Genomic DNA, 17,547 nt, shown 5'->3' on the forward strand with positions numbered 1-17,547 from the left:
ATCATTCTTTTGTTGCTTTAAACCTTCTGCTGCCTGTGGTGTTTTGGTGGAGTTTGTATCAAGGGAGCTGCACATAAGCCTGCAAACTTAATAAAACACTTTGTGTTTGGTAGAATATATGGTGTGCAACTGAGCCTTTCAGCTGAGCTAACCTACAGTGTATCAGTGTTGCAAAATCCTTCATCTTTAAATTTAGGGAACTACATTTTATTACTGTAATTTTATATGTAACAATATACAGTCCCATGAGCCAGCTTCACAATCCCAGTCTTCAGTGAAATATTAATCAAAAACATTTATCAACTGCAAATAACACCCCACGGGCCATTGAGATCCATACTGGATATTCTTTTAATCTATTATGTATTGTTCATTCTTTTGTCCAATAAGTCCAAAGTACTAAGTGACTCAGTGCCACCTTTTGTGATCCAAGCCCTCCAGATAATAGCCATAGCAAAAGATGTTAGCATCAATTGCTAATTTATTGGCCTGGCAACTGAATAGTCATTTTGTCTGTGCCAAGATGCTGAAAAAAGCATTAAACTGTGATTCTCCATTACCAAAAGTAAGTCAAGTTGGATTATTGGCTTTTTTAAGTCCATCAAATCCATTGCAAACGTAGTTAGGAATATAGTGCTGTTTAATTTTATTCGATGCAAATGCAGAATAGCTTCAAATGGAATTGGTTCTCTTATGTTCCAACATAAGAAATTGTCTTTTTATAGAAAAGGATCTTGGTTTTTCAAATGCAACAGTTTTTCAAGACAAATAAAAAATGAAAATTCCAATTATGAATTACCTTTCATGGTGTCAGGCCATTTATGTTCAAATATTTTAATGTTTATTTTCATTATATAGGAGGTTATTTGGCACATTGAGTATATGCCAGCTCTAAGAGCAACCCCACCAATCTCAATCCCCCCCCCACTTATTTCTCTGTTACTCATTCTCTCTCTCATGCCCATCTACTCCACCCTTAATTCCCCTACCAATCATCTGCACTGGGGTAATTAACATACCACCAAATAGTCTCTGGGCTGTAAAAGAGGGGCTTATATGTGGCCACAGATAGAATGTGCAAATTCCATTCAGCAGGAGCGGTCAATATCAAATCCTGGTCACTAGAGTTGTTAATCAGTGGTGCTTTGCAAACAGTAAAGCACAATAAAGCACAACCATATAAGTGAAAATCCTAAAACTACAAATGCTAGAAATCTTTAACAAAGGCAGAAAGTTCTGAAATCCTTCAGCAGGCCAGACAGTATCTATGGAAAGAGAAATGGTGTGTCAGGTTGAAGACCCTTCATCAGAACTGGGAAAAAGAAATGAATAAGTCTCTAATTTACTGAAGAGGTGGAGAATATCTCCAAGGTTGCCATGGCAATGATGATTGATAGAAGAATGAGGGAATTCAGAGGGAGAGAACACAAAGCAACAAGGAAAAACTGAAAAGCTTTGGACAAGGTGGTGAAGAAGGCATGTGGCATGCTTGCCTTCATTGGTTGGGTCACTAAGTACAAGATTTAGGATGGGAAAACAATCCTAGGTTATCCAGTAGCTTTCAGCAGAATGCTGTTACAGCTCAAGGCATCGGAGTTCAGAGTTCCAATGATATTCCGATGCCATCTGTAAGAATTTGTACATTCTCCCCATGAATGTGTCTGTGCAATGGTTTCTCCCACACTCCAAAGACATACCGGTGGCTAGGTTACTCTGTCGTTGTACATTGTCCTGATTTTAGATAGGGTTAAATAGGTGAGTTGCCAGATGGTGCAGCTTGTTGGGCCAGAAGAACCTGTTCCACACTCTATACCTAAATAAAATAAAAATAAAAGATATTACAGCTGTACAAGATGCATTAAGTACGAGATTTAGGATGTCATATTACAGTTATTCAAGATGCCGGTGAGATCCTATTTGGAGTAATGTCTGCTGTCCTGATTGCCGTACTGTCAGAAAAATGTGATTACACTCGAGAGGGTGCAGAGAAGATTCACATGGATCCGACTGGGACTAGAGGGCTTGAACTAGCAGAGACTTTCTCAGGAGCGGCAGTGGAACACTGATGTTCTAGAGGTTTATAAAATCCTGAAGGGTATAGACAAAGTGAAAGGTCACAGCCTTTTCACAGAGCTGAGGAGTCTAAAACTAGAAGACATGGGTGCAAGGTGAAAGGAGAAAGATTTAAAGGGGACCTCAGAGGCAAGACTTCCATGGTGTGGTGGATATATGCAATAAGCTCATTCTATATAGTCACCACCTGCTGTGTGGTAGAGGTTGGTGCAATTACATTTTTTAAAGGACATTTGGTCAGGTACATGGAGAGGAGCATTTAGAGGGAGATGGATGTATTCAGCAGGTTTCAGTGGGTGATGGCCAAGGGTAATATTGAACATGAATTTTAATGATGGGAAAGACTCTGTAAGGGTTAATGCCATGATAATTGCTTCTCATGGTATATATATCAATTACTTAAATGTAAATTCACAGTTTATGATTAAAAAGCTTGTTGATAATATCAGCTGGAATGAGGTCCTATGATCTGATGAAACCAAAATTGAGCTTTTTGGCTATCTGACTGAACACTATATTTGACGTAAGCAAAATGCTACACATCATCATGACCACACAATCCCTACCATAAAACACAGCGGTGGCTGATGAAACCAAAATTGAACTTTTTGACCATTAAACTAAACTATTTGTTTGGTCAACACACACACACACAGAATGCTGCAGGCAGCATCTACAGAAAAAAGTGCAGTCGACATTTCATGCTGAAACCCTTTGGCAGGACTATGTTTGGTGTACGCCAAACACCGCACATCATCAAAAACGCACCATCCCTACCATGAAGCATGGCGATGACTGCATCATGCTGTGAGGATGCTTCACTGCAGCAGGCCTGGGAAGGCTTGTGAAGGTAGAGGGTAAAATGAATGCAGCAAGATGCAGGGAAATCCTGGAGGAAATACTGATGCAGTCTGCAAGGGAACTACAACTTGGAAGCAGATCTGTTTTCCAGCAAGACAATGATCCCAAGCATAAAGCCAAAGCTAAACAGGAATGGCTTAAAAACAACAAAGTTAATGTCCTGGTTGGCCAACTCAGAGTCCAGAGCTCAATCCAATTGAGAATCAGTGATTGGACTTGAACAGGGCTGTTCACTCACAATCCCCATGCAATCTGACAGAGCTTGAGCAGTTTTGTAAAGAAGAATGGGGAAAATTTTCAGTGTCCAGATGTGCAAAGCTGATAGAGACCTATCCACACAGACTCAAGACTGTAATTGCTGCCAAAGGTGCATCTACTAATTACTGACTTGAAGGGGGTGAATACTTGTGCAATCAATAATTTTGTGTTTAATAATTGTGATAATTATAGACCAATTTGTTGAAATGTGTTTTCATTTTGACACAAAGAGTCTTCTGTTGATCAGTGATTTTAAAAAAAGCCAAATTAAATCCACTGTGATTCAATGTTGTAAAACAGTAAATCATGAAAACTTCCAAATGGGGTGAATACTTTTTATAAGGACTATGCTTCTAGCAGTCAACTGGTGAGAAAGTTTCTCTTCTCAAACCAAAATGAAACTTGCAGTCAGAGCCTATTACTATACATGGATTTTGAGAAGCTAATTTATACTACGATCCTGCAAACATACATAGCCAAATACACCACTGAATGTGGAAATGTTAAATTCTAGCAGTTTCTCTAAAGAAGGAAAGATTAAAATCTCTTCCTAGAATACAGGTTTAGAGGAATAAAATATCCAATATCAACATGAGAGTTCATATGACGGAATCAGCTAAGCTGCTCATTGCACCCTCTATAGCTACATTATACGTTTAAATTGTTACAAATGGTCATAAGCTTTTAATAATTGGTACAAAGGTTTTGCATGTTATTCAGATTAATAGTCATTTAAAAAATTGAAATAGGTCACTTTCAGAATCATCCTTTCTTTATTAAAATATATTTGATGGTTTAGAAATTAACTTATTTCAAAGTAATGCCAAGGTACATAAAATTACTGAATAATAGCTATAAGTGAGTAAAAATAATTTCTTTATGGCAATGTGAGACTGACTGTTACTTTATTTTTGGCCATTTCCAAGAAAAGCTTTAATTCTTGATTAGCTATTCTCATTAACATTTACTTTGCGACTAACAGCTTCAGGAGTCTGAAGGAATTTTAATTACACTTTTGAATTCGCATTGCATCTTCCTCTTTTGGCTATAGATTCTAGAAGCATTCTTTAGCTGTGCAACTCTTGTCAATAAACTGCCACACTAGCAAGGCAATGCAGCCCTTTAAGAAAATGATTATTAGAGATCAACACAGCTGTCAAAATCATGACATGTTTAAAGTCCTTGTGAGATAACTGGTGCAGTTCCAGTAATGACAGTTGTTGTGATTGCTGCAGGCACTGGCTGTAACATTGCAAAATCTATTAACTGTATCATTGACTGTGAGTGAGATTGTGATACTACGTGCTGCTTCAGGCAAGCACTGCTGTTTACAGTACAGAAATCTGAGTGGCATTGTGGCATTGAAGACCTGTGTATACTACAGTGGTTCTGTGAAGTCAAAGAACAGCTGTAAAGGCATTGAAGAAGTAAAACAATGTGTGTCAAATGGTAGAAAAGCAACTGACTACTTTCCAAGCCGACATTTTCTAGCACAGTCAATGGATTCATATTTGTAAGAAACATGGTTGAATCAGTGGCCATTGAATTAAGCTTTCTTAATGTAAAAAAGGTCCACATTTAACGAACAATGACAGCTTTGCATGAACATAAGACAGTCTCTCTAGCAAATGCAATAATTTCAATTTGTTAAATATCAAAATGAATGGAGAATATCATTGTACATGTATTGCTGCCCACAAAATTGCAGTGCTTAAATTTCTTAAAGGACTGTGCCATTCCTTTCTTTAGTCAGGCACATGCTTGTTCCCCTGCAACCAAAGATTCAATATTTCATTAATATTATTGAAGGTTCTAATCATAGTGGGTGAATCTTGTTGGATGCGGCCCACTGCCTGAATTTGTTGTCCATGGTTTCTACACACCCACACTTACGGGAACTAAGTGCCGAGGCCGATTCTGCTTCCTGGCAGCTAGACTTGGCCTCATAAATGAGTGTTGACTGACTGTAGGAACAGACCTGGCGTCTTTGACAGAAGGTAACTTCACAGATGGATCTTTGTCTTCAGTCAAAGCTGTAAATGGTCTTAAAGGTTTTAAAAGATCTCTGATCTAAGATATTTACCATCTATTAAAATTGAAATAAATAACCTTAAAAGTTAATTGGACTCTTGGACTTTATTAACCTCATTAAATTAAGAGATTAATTTTAAAAAAGGATACAGCTGTTAAATCATTGCTCCACAATGCACACAGGATTCTGAGACCTATTTCTCTTCAGAACAGCTGATGCCAATGGTGTTTTTATCTCCAGCAGCATTAATATAGAAAAATAACAATGTTGAACATACTGTAGGTCAAGTCAGCATCAATGGTGGAAACATTGTAATGTCAGGATATAGCTCTTCCTCAGAAATGAAAAAAATACAGATTAAAAAGGACAACTATATAAAATTAGCCAGATCAAAATGAGAGAAACAAAATAGAAAAGGCAAAGAAGAAAGCAGAAGAGAAATATATTAAACATGCCTTTTAATTTCTTAAACAGATTTAGTCTATCCAGTGATGCATCCCCGTGTGTTTATGTTCATTTCTGTTTTCTTCCTTCCTTCTGTTTGTATTGTGTTTGAATTTGAATTCATCCTATTTTCACTATCTTTAATAAACCTGCACACCAAATGTTTACAACTCAGTTCTTGCTACAAATAAAGCAGTATCTCACTAGCATTTTCAGCTTTTGTTCCATGTGTTGTTAGAATGAGAGTCAGGTTTATTAACGTGTGTGAAATTTCATGTATTGTGGCAGCAGAACAATACAAGACATAAAATTTGCTTTAAGATATAGTCAGTAAATAAACAGTGCAGAAGTGGAACAGTGAGCTAGTGTTCATGACAGTTCAGAGATCTATGGGATGGAAGAAGCTGTTCCTAAAACATTCAGCCTCCCGTACCTCCTCCCCAGAAGAGGACATGGTTGGATGGTGAAGGTCTTTGATGATGGGAGCCACCTTCTTGAAGCACCACCTTTTGAAAATATCCTTATTGGTGCGTAAAATTCTACATATGATGGTGCTGGCTGGGTCTACAACCCCTTTCAATCCTGCTCATTGTAGCCTGTATACCAATGAAGCAACCAGTCAGAATGCTCTCTATTGTACATCAGTACAAATTTGCTAGAGTCTTAGTGACGTACCCAATTTCCTCAAGCTCCCATTGAGACATCGCTGCCGATGTGGCTTCTTCATAATTGCACCAATGTGTTGGACCCAAAATGAATCCTCTGAAATGTTAACACCAGGAACTTCAAGCTGTTCACCCTTTACAATGCTAACCCTCATAAACTTCATTTTTCATGCTAAAGCAGTTTTAAAATGGACGGAGTAAATACTGCTGATGACAGGGGAGAAACTTAGACTATTACTCCATCATAGTTAATCTATATAAATTTTAAATACCTTTGTAAGGAAGTCCTCTCTCCACTGTGTCAAGTAATGCTTTAATCCATTTAAAATAAACAAATTAAGGTTTTGATTGAAATCATGAACAGAAACATTTCATGCACATATTATTATGAACAGTGCATTACTTTAGTGCAGGATAATATCGAAAACAGGGTGGTGTGTCCATATGCTTTTGTTAAATATCAGTTTATGATCTGTTTCCTGGCTTGAATCTCTATTATATTGTTAGATTTAAGTTACTATTTTAGCACCATTATCTTACCTAATTTCTCAAACAGCCAAACACTGATAACCAGCACTTCTTTGTTCAAATAGAATACCTAAAGAGATTCTGTGGTTTAATATTCACGCATAGCTTCAAATTTATACTGTATACTGTCTCAGTCTAGAAAAAGTGAATTGAAATGGTCAGGTTATATCTGCAGAAAGTCTCTTGGAAAAGACTATGAACAAAAATGAATGTTATTGGTCCCAGATTGTGAGATAGAATAGAAATTACTTTAATTCAGAATAAGGGTAATACGGTTTAATGTGAAAATTATGTGGGGTATAGATAGAGTCAACTTCTTGATATTTTGTCCATTGAAATTGAATTTCCAAGTACTCATAACTTGATACACTTCAGATACTGTACTTCATAACTTTTCATCGCTGAGTTTAGTAATTTAAGGCTTTTGGTCATTGGTATTGAAGCTAAGGAACTCACAATGATGCTTTCTTTGGAAGTCAAAGGTAGGATGCTCCCTTGGTGGGGATAGTACATATGGTATAAAATCTACACAGCCCTTCTCAGTCCATTCTGAGTATCTTCATTCTTTGTTGCATGGAATACTTTATTTTCTATGTTATTGTGGAACTGAACATTGTACAATCCTGCCTATGACACTATGATGTAAAGGCCATCGATGAAGTAGCTGAAAATGCCTGGGCCTTGGTCACTGTCCTGAAGAACTTCTGCAATGAGGGCCTGCAATCATTTGTAAACTGTAGCTCTTGTTAGTGCATAATTTTCCCCTTGATTCTCATTGATGCCTGGTTTTCAGATCTGAGGCTTACGCTCTTAATTTATATTGCCTTGATGCCATGGCAGTTAACCTCTCCTTCTAAATGTCTGATTATTTAATCTGAGATTATAACTGTTCTGAACTTCCCAGCTAGGAGGAACATTCACCTGGAATCCACACTGTCAAATGTTTGAGCGTTTTATATATTCCAAAGAGATCATTCTCAAATCTATCTTAATCTCCAAGAAATGAGTAGTTAGTCTTCTCATTACCTCATCATGGTCAGAGAGAGTTTAAAATGTAGAGAAAGTGGGGAGTCTTTCATGCTATATCTTTGATTCTGCTATTTCAATTTGTCTCTTGTTGTCCTTTCTTCTGTATTTCTTCAAGAATTGGTAAATGTCATTTGCAAAATTTGAAAAAGGACGGAGGTCTCGCTTTGCCTAATCTAAGAATGTATTCTTGGGCTGTTCATTTGCGGTATATGTCCTTTTGGTTATATTGGGGTGATAGGAATGATCTGCCAATTTAGGTAGACTGAGAGCTGTGAAACAGTTTTATTTAATTTTGTTATTAGGAGTTGCTCTACCTATACAATTAGCTAAAGTTGCTAATTTAAACTTATATCCTGTGGTTAAGCACTCTATAAATTTGGATCCAGTTCCGTAATTTTTTTAATCTTAAAAAATTTAAACTTTGTAGTATAATTTATCGTAATTACTTTTTTAAACCTTCTTGGAGTGATTCAATTTTTTTACTTTGGAAAAATAAAGATATTAATTCTTTTTTGGATTTATTTAAAGAAGGCATATTGATGTCTTTTGAACAATTAGTCGATAAGTATTCTCTCTCATATTCACACTTTTTACAATATCTTCAAGTTAGACATTTTTTACAAAAATATTTAAGTAATTTTCCTTCCATATTGGAGGCTGACTTCTTAGATACTATTATGAACATGAACCCTTCATTGAAAGGTTCTATTGGAAGAATTTATTATTACAATGGGATAAGCGTCCTTGACTTAAGATTAGACAGGACTGGGAGAAGGAACTCAATTTGACTTTTATATGGGAGGATTGAATGTGGATTCTGAAGTTGGTTAATTCTTCTTCGATCTGTGCTAGTCATTCACTGATTCAGTTTAAAATTGTACATCGTTACCATTTGACGAAGGAGAGACTTTCTAAAATATTTCCCAACGTTGTGATAGATATTGTGACAGATGTAAAACTGAGATAGCTACACTGACACATATGTTCTGGTCATGTTCTGTATTTCTTATTTGTCCAATTCCCTCTCACTTTTACAAAAGTTCAAAGGTTAACTTATTATCAAAGTATACAACTCTGAAATTCTTCTTCTCTGGGTAGCCATGGAACCAAAAAAGAAAAGTAAGGCAGCATGATCATCAAGCCCCAAATCCCCCTCCCCACACAAAAAATGAACAAAAACGTAACAAGCACATCAACCCCCAAATCCCTCCTCCCTACACAAAAAAGACAAGAAAGATCAGGCAAAAAGCACAGAATATAAAACTATAAAACAAGGAAAAAAGTCTATAGTTCAAGTCCATACCGGAAATGTAGAAATCCTGGGTAATGTACTCTAGGTACAGCAGCAGGCACTCCCCTCTCCAGTCGTGTAACAGAGATCAAAATGCAGGCAGCCACCGCTGACCTTCTGCATTCACCTCTATGTTTCAATCTCCCTCATCGCTTTGATCGACCAACAATGGAAACTTTAACTCGCACCCTGTCCGGCAGCTTGCTCACGACAAGGTTCGAGCACACTCTCTCTGTCTCCCAAAATCCTCTCAGACTCTGCAGAGCGCTGGAACACTCAAACGATCTCCAAACACCAAATCACAGGCTCTAACAGTTCCAGAATCAGATCCACGATAAAAAACAAACGTAAAAGACACAAAAGAAGCGAAATATATGGTTTCATGACCTATTCAGAAGACGTTGACTGAAGGAATGTTTTACGCAGGTGACATCTTCCCTGTGACTTAATATAATAATGGGCATAGTTGTGGATCAATACTCAAGTTATGAGTAATCTAGAGGCCTGGACTAAAAATTAAAAACTAATTATCCAGATTTTGGAAATTAAAGTTTCTTGGTAACGCTCACTGCAAAAACCACCCACCTGACTGCAGGATATCTGCACCAATACCCAGTCTGGTATGGAAGTGACTCCAAATCCATACCATTTGGTTGAGATTGATTTGGTTTAACTAACCAAAGAGAAAACAGGATGCTCAATAGACCAAACAGTATCTGGGAATGAAAATGGACAATTGACATTTTGGGTTCAGACCCTTCATCTAAAGTTTAGGTTCTAAACTGGTGAGAGGACTCAACTGAAACATGAACTTTCCCATCTCCCTCCACAAATACTGCCTTACCTGTTGATTTCCTCCACCATTTTATGCTTTGCTCCATATTCCAGCATCTGTAATTTCTTGTGCCTCCTGAGTTATGTCATTAGAACATAGAAAATACGTCAGTACTGCCAGGCCTTTTGGCCCACAATGTCGTGCTAAATTAATTAAATTAGTAATAAAATGCCCAATTAAACAACCACTTCTGCCTACACAATGTCGATAGCCTTCCATTTTCTGCATATTTGTGCACCTATCAAAGAGCCTCTTAATTTTCTCCACCACTACCGCAGGCACCCACCACTCTCTTTGTAAAAGAGCTTCCCTTACTCACCCCATTTAAGCTTGCACTCTGATCTTGCATTTCAGCATATAGAGGGAGACTGAAAACTTGGTTGAGTGTTTGTAATAGCAACAAACTCTCCCTCAATGTCAGTAAGAACAAGGAACTGATTGTAGACTTCAGGAGAGAGAAACTAGAGGTCCATGAGCCAGTAATCATCAGAGGATCAGAGGTGGGGAGGGTCAGTAACTTTAAATTCCTGGGTACCACTATCTCAGAAGACCGATCCTGGACCCATCATGTAAATATAATTGCTAAGAAAGCACGACAGCTTATTTCTTCAGGAATCTGCAGAAATTCGGCATGTCATCAAAAACCTTGGCAACCCCCTATAGATATGTGATGGAAAGTGTGCTGGCATGTTCCATTACTGTATGATGATCATTTGTTCCATTACCCTTTGGTGCCGTGTCCAATCAGGAACCTACTCAGCTCTGCCGTAAGTACACCCAATGACCTGGCCTCCACAGCTGCCTGTGGTAATAAATTCCACAAATTCACCACCCTCTGGCTAACAAAATTTCTCCACATCTCTGTTTTGAATGGAGACCCCTCTATCCTGAGATATACAATGTGCCATTCAGTTCAAGGGCATTAAAATAGGTAATAAATGCAGTCCTTGCCAGGAATGACTAAATTCCCCAAACATATAAAAATATCCCTTTTATTCATTAGTTTAATTCTTTCTGCCTTTGTATCATAGACCTACACTTTTATTCTTTCTCCCTATCTGCTTCTATGTCCTTCCTAGTACATCTTAAAATTTTGCATTCTGATGAAATGGTAACTCCATTTCTCTCACCACATGTAGTAAGTTGGCTTAGTATTATCACGTGCACCAAGGTACAGTGCAAAACTTGTTTTACGTAGTGTTCACACAGATCAATTAATTACAATAGTTCTTTGGGGTAAGACAAATAACAAAGTGCAAACTGATGGTTGGAGAAAATGTAGTGCAGATGGACAATAAGGTGCAAGGTCACAATGCGATAGATTCTGAGGTCAAGTGCTCACTTATTGTACTTGGGAGCAATTTAATAGCCTTATAACAGTGGCATAGAAACTGACCTTGAGCCTAATAGGACATGCTTTCAGACTTTTTTATTTTCTGAACAATGGGGTGGGGAGGGGTTGACAAAGAGACAATGTAGGTGGGCATAATCTTTGATTATGCTGGCTGCATTACCAAGGAAATGAGAAGTAATAACAAAGGTCAAAGATGCAGGTCTGGTTTCTGTGATGGACTGAGATGTGTCCACAACTCTGCAGTTTCTTGCGATTGTGGGCAGAGCATTTCCCATACCAAACCTTGATGTATCTGGATAGAATGCCTTCAACGATGCATCTATAACAATTGGTGAGGGTCAAAGGTGTCGTGCCAAATTTCTCCCGAGGAAGTAACGGTACTGATGAACTTTGTTGGTCGTGCCAATGACAAGGTTGGACTAAAACTGACTATTGCAGATGTTCACTCCATGGAACCCACTCCTCAGTACGGTGATATTGGTCAGCGGTGGGCCTTGGGAAGATAGAGATGATCTCACCTTGACTGGGAACTTGGTATTTGGGCATCTTACACCATTTTGGGATTGCACCCATCCTATTTCCAAAACACGTCTAAGTCTGTGGACACACAAGTCATGTAAGCTCCAGTTACTTTTTAACTTCAAAAACAAGAGAACTCTAACTTCTCATGGTTTTTCTTCAGTCCTAATGAAGGGTCTCGGCCATAAACGTCGGCTGTTTAGTCTTTTCTGTAGGAGCTGCCTAGCCTGCTGAGTTCCTCCAGCATTTTGTGTGTGTTGCTTCTTTTCAACTTTGCCACTTTGGAATATAAATAAATCGAGCTATTGTAAAGATAGACCATTTTAAGGTCATATATCTCTTATTAAGCAGATGCTGACAAGCACTAATCCACTAATGAGTCTCCTGGGAATTAATTTGCTACCTGTCTGCCAGATGAGGATGTTTTACTTCCTCTTCATATCAGCCAGCTTCAAACCAACTTAAGCCAATGGAAACTAAAGGCAGAACTTAATTGTCTGAGTATGGACAGATGGCAAGTTTTCTGATAAAGAAAGAGGACTGTTGCTATGAAAAATACTCTGGCAACATTATTTTGTTTGTGAAGGTAGAAAGGTCAGAAGAGATGAATGCTATTTGGAGATGATTTCACGTTAAAAGTTTTCATGTATTTAAATAGCAGTGGTTATCAAAAGGATGTTCATAAAGTTTAGGGGTCCATGTGAAGGGAAAATAAACTATTCTGATTTATTGTGCCACATTCAATGCTATCAAGTGACTCTGGCACATTTGTTGTTCTGATCTAGTTCTTCGCTTTCAATTCAAGGGGCTATATAATGGGACTATATTTTGGTAAAAATGCTTTCTTTAATTCTGAATATTTGTCTCACTTTTGGTTAAAGGGAATAGGTGTCCTCAACATGTTCTAGTTATAGTACTGACATTCATCATTATAATAAGAGACAGGAGTAAAGATTCACCTGTTACTCCAAAGAAATTTTCTGCACAAAGTATGTCTTTTTAGGTTTCTAATTTGTGTAGGTGACCATGTCTTCCCCCATTTGTAGCAATAACCCTAAAACCCTTCAATTTGTTTGCAATTGGAAATCACTTATTGATGGTTAATTATATGAAAAAAAAGACAAGAAAATGCCAGTAGGCTCAGCAGGTTCAGAGGGAAATGAACAGTCGACGTTTTGGGCCTAAACCCTTCATCAAGACAGGAAAGGAAGGAAACAGGAGCCAGAATAAGAAGGTGTGGAGAGGGGGAAGAGTGCATACTGGCAGATGATAAGTGAAATCAGATGTGGGGGGAAGGAGGGTGAGTGGGGGAGTGGGCATGAAGTAAGAACAGGATCCTACCACGAAGTGCATCTTTCCTCATCCCCCACTCTCTACTTTCCATAGGGATCAATTTTTGCACGAGTCCCTTGTCCATTCATCCCTCCCCACCAATCTGACATGTCAGTCCATGGTCTCCTGTACTACTACAGTGAGGTCACACTCAGGTTGGGGGAGCAACACTTCATATTACATCTGGGTAGCCTCCAACCTGATGACATGAACTTCGATTTCTTTAGCTTCAGGTAATTTTTGCCCCTTCTCTCTTTTTCCATTGCCCATTCTACGTTTGTAGTTCCCTTCTTGCTTTTCTACTTATCATCTGCCCATCACATCCCTCTAGTGCCCCTTCTTGTCCCCTTTCCACGGTCCACTGTCCTCTCCTTTCAGATTCCTTCTTCAGCCCTTTATTTTTTTCCACTTCTCACCTCTTAGCAGCTTACTTTACTCCCTCTCAACTGGTTTTACCTATCAGCTGCCTACTTATTCTCCTTCTCCTCCCCCACCGTTATTCTGGCTTCATCCCCCTTTTTTTCCAGTCCTGATGAAGGATTTCGGCCCAAACTTTTAATTCCCTTCCATGGATGCTGCCTGACTTGCTGACTTCCTCCAGCATCTTGTGTGTGTCACTCAAGATTTTCAGCATCTGCAGAATCTCTTGTGTTTGACGAGAATAGGGGAAGCTTTCTGGTAAACCAGGCATCCTGTAAAAGTTCAATGTTTTTTCACATTGAATTTCTTAACCGGTTTGCAGCTTGCCTTCTTGTTGGTTACTGCAATGTTTCTTTCACGCAGTCGGAAGTCACAGGCATTTAATAGTAGCATCAGTATTTAATGAAGAAGGGGTGATATGTAAACTTGAGGATTGTGGGATGACTTGGAGATCACAAGGTTTTCAGAAAGGGAGAATGTGAAGACATGAGGCTGCTAATGCTGGATTTGGAGCAAATAAAAACTACTAAAGAAACTCAGTGGGTGAGACAACAGTCTTGGAGGGAAATGGACTGTCGGTTAACACCCTTCATGTGGATTATAATTAAAAGTTGGAGATGGGACGAATCTGTGAAGAAAAGAAATTGTCATGGTGCTTAAAGGCTGCAGTTGCACGGACAGCCAAAGATAAGGTTCGTGGGGTCAGAAACAGAGAACTTCTAATGAGAAATTGTCAGAGTTAGGAAAATGGAAGAGATGAACCAGTGGAGAATTTGGGATAAAGGATTTGTTGGGTTCAGAAATAGCTGAACATTGAAAAAGGACGTGGAAATTCCATGAACATGGATGAAGACAAATGAAGTTTCCCCAGTTGAAAAATTCAGGGGAGTCAGCAATCAGGTGGATTTGGAGATGGGAATGAGGAATTGGAAAATCCGGTAAGGATTAAAATTATCTCCTTTCTTCAATGACAAGCTTCAAGCCATTTCTGTTGCAAAATGCCAGAACTCCTGCAGAATTAAAACCTGACAGAAACCAAATTCAGAAAAGAGAAATTCCACTTTAGAAATATAGAAACATAGAAAACCTACAGCACAATACAGGCCCTTCAGCCCACAATGCTGTACCGAACAGGTACTTACTTTAGAAATTATCTATGCTTACCAATAGCCCTCTATTTTTCTAAGCTCCATGTACCTGTCCAGGAGCCTCTTAAAAGACCGTATTGTATCCGCCTCCACCGCCGTTGCCGGCAGCCCATTCCACGCACTCACCACTCTGCGTAAAAAGCTTACCCCTGACATCCCCTCCATACCTACTTCCAAACACCTTAAATCAGTGCCCTCTCATGTTAGCCATTTCAGCCCTGGGAAAAAGCCTCTGACTATCCACACAATCAATGCCTCTCATCATCTTATACAACTCCATCAGGTCACCTCTCATCCTCCATCACTCCAAGGAGAAAAGGCCAAGTTCACTCAACCTATTCTTGTAAGGAATGCTCCCCAATCCAGGCAACATCCTTGTAAATCTCCTCTGCACCCTTTCTATGGTTTCCACATCCTTCCTGTAGTGAGGCGACCAGAATTGAGCACAGTACTCCCAGATCCTCCACACTGCCAAGAGTCTTACCATTAATACTATATTCTGCCATCATATTTGACCTACCAAAATGAATCACCTCACACTTACCTGGGTTGAACTCCATTTGCCACTTCTCAGCCCAGTTTTGCATCCTATCAATGTCCCACTGTAACCTCTGACAGCCCTCCACACTATCCACAACACCTTCAACCTTTGTTTCATCAGCAAATTTACTAACATATCCCTCCACTTCCTCATCCAGGTCATTTATAAAAATCACGAAGACAAGGGGTCCCAGGACAGATCCCTGTGGCACACCACTGGTCACCAACCTCCATGCAGAATATGACCCATCTACAACCATTCTTTGCCTTCTGTGGGCAAGCCAGTACCAGATCCACAAAGCAAGGTGTTCATCAATGTGTTTAGTCACATCCTCAAAAAATTCAATCAGACTCATAAAGCACGACCTGCTTTTGACAAAGCCATGTTGACTTTTCCCGGTCATATTATGTCCCTCCAAATGTTCATTAATCCTGCCTCTCAGGATCTTCTCCATCAACTTACCAACCACTGAAGTAAGACTCACTGGTCTATAATTTCCTGGATTATCTCTACTCCCTTTCTTGAATAAGGGAACAACATCTACAACCCTCCAATCCCCAAAACCTCTCCCGTCCCCATTACTTTGTAAATGAAAGCAAAAATAAAACTTGTTTTGCTGAAAATCAGCTGGTTTCTTCAACCAAATCCAATTCCACAAATGCTGCCTGGCATATTGAGTTTTTTCCAGCATTTTCTCTTTTTATTCCATGACAAACCCCTTATTTCCTCATTGTGGGCACCTTCTTCAAGTTAAGCAAAAAGAGCCAACACTTCATTGTATGTATAAAATCCAAACAATGACAGGGAAAACAAAAACACATTGAGGAGGAAATGAAGTGAATTTTAGTTGTGTTAACAGAATGAAAAACACATTTTTGCGAGCATGGTTCTTTATTCAGTTACTTCCCTTGTTTCAATAGAAAAGAGTCTGTCCTGTATGTGGTTGGTAAGGTTCAACCTATTGTCCTTCTATTTTGCAAACTAAAATATTTCCCAATATAATGGTGAGTCCCAGGCTGGGAAAGCATAATAGTCTATTTTGCCATTATTTTCAGAGCAATTGCTGCTATTTCCAACTATCCTAACTATTTCTGCTAAGTGAGCATTTAAATCAATGGAGTTTGGCTCCAATACATTTGGGTGGACCTGCCTGATGAGCTTGCACTGGGTTGAGCAGCTCAATCCTTGACGTCAGTCTTGGCACCAATGTGCAAACCAAAAGTTGAGAATTGCCCAGGATCCAATGAAATCTAATAGAAAGGCTCTGAAACTCACTGCCTGACAGGACGGTAGATGTGAATCACAGTCCGGTTTATTACCACTCACATGTGGCATGGAATTTGTTGTTTTGCAGCAGCAGTATACTGCAAAGAAAAAATTGCTATGTTACAAAAATAGTGCAAAAGACGAATAATGAGGTGGTGTTCATAAATCTGATGACGGAGGGGAATAAGCTGTTCTTAAAACATATAATGTGGGTATCTCCTCCCCAGTTCAGAAATACATGTGTCGTCGAAGAGCTGTGCCCTGCAGGACAAAGGACTGAATTGGCAGGATTAAGCTGGGTAAATCTTCATCGATTAGCGCAGAAGTAATGGGCTATATGACTTCCTTCTGTCTTAAACGTTCTTTGATTCTATGATTCCATGTAGTTGCTCCTGGATAGGAAAGTTGGCTCTCGGGTCTACAGATCCTACAAGAATACCAATAAAAAATTTTAAACTCTGCTCTGTAGCATGCACAGTTTTGAGCCCACATGTGCAATTTTGGGTAAAAAAAATGTTCAACATGTGCACATAGTTGTGATGTGAATCGTGCCAGATATTATACTTATACAAGTGTTAGCATATGTGCAGCTGACACTCATCAGCGCACTAGGCTGACCATGACATCAATTTGCTGATTTGATGCCAGTGTTGCCACTTTGGAGCTCAGCATTCTGCTCTCAAAAGGGACAGTTATAAAACTGCAGATTAATTTTGCATGATTTCCGCCTGGTGTTGCTTAAGATTGTACTAATATCTGTGCTTTCTAGTGTTCTTTAAAGTTGCTTAAGTCTACAGAGTGTGGCAGGGCAGATGCTGAGAAATCTAACATAGCTTCAAGACTTCATACACCAGTCATGAATGCACATTGAAGTACTCCCCTTAAACTTTGTCATTCCCCTAATCAAGGTGATGAACACAGCTCTGCACATCACAGAAACCAGCCTCCCCT

The 17,547-nt window shown here is 38.9% G+C and overlaps 1 protein-coding gene and 1 long non-coding RNA gene across 3 annotated transcripts in view; one reads left to right on the forward strand and one right to left on the reverse strand.

The window, feature by feature from the left end:
• The window catches only part of cfap299 (cilia and flagella associated protein 299), a 611,126-nt gene that overhangs the window by 531,616 nt on the left and 61,963 nt on the right, over window positions 1-17,547 (forward strand). The window lies entirely within an intron of this gene.
• LOC140738110 (uncharacterized) overlaps window positions 932-17,547 on the reverse strand; it is a 78,098-nt gene continuing 61,482 nt past the window's right edge. Inside the window, exon 3 of the long non-coding RNA XR_012101311.1 lies at window positions 932-1,813. This is a non-coding gene — a long non-coding RNA (uncharacterized lncRNA). The remainder of the gene's footprint in view (window positions 1,814-17,547) is intronic.

The sequence above is a fragment of the Hemitrygon akajei genome, chromosome 13 (assembly GCF_048418815.1).
Source record: "Hemitrygon akajei chromosome 13, sHemAka1.3, whole genome shotgun sequence".
Classification (NCBI taxonomy): domain Eukaryota; kingdom Metazoa; phylum Chordata; class Chondrichthyes; order Myliobatiformes; family Dasyatidae; genus Hemitrygon; species Hemitrygon akajei.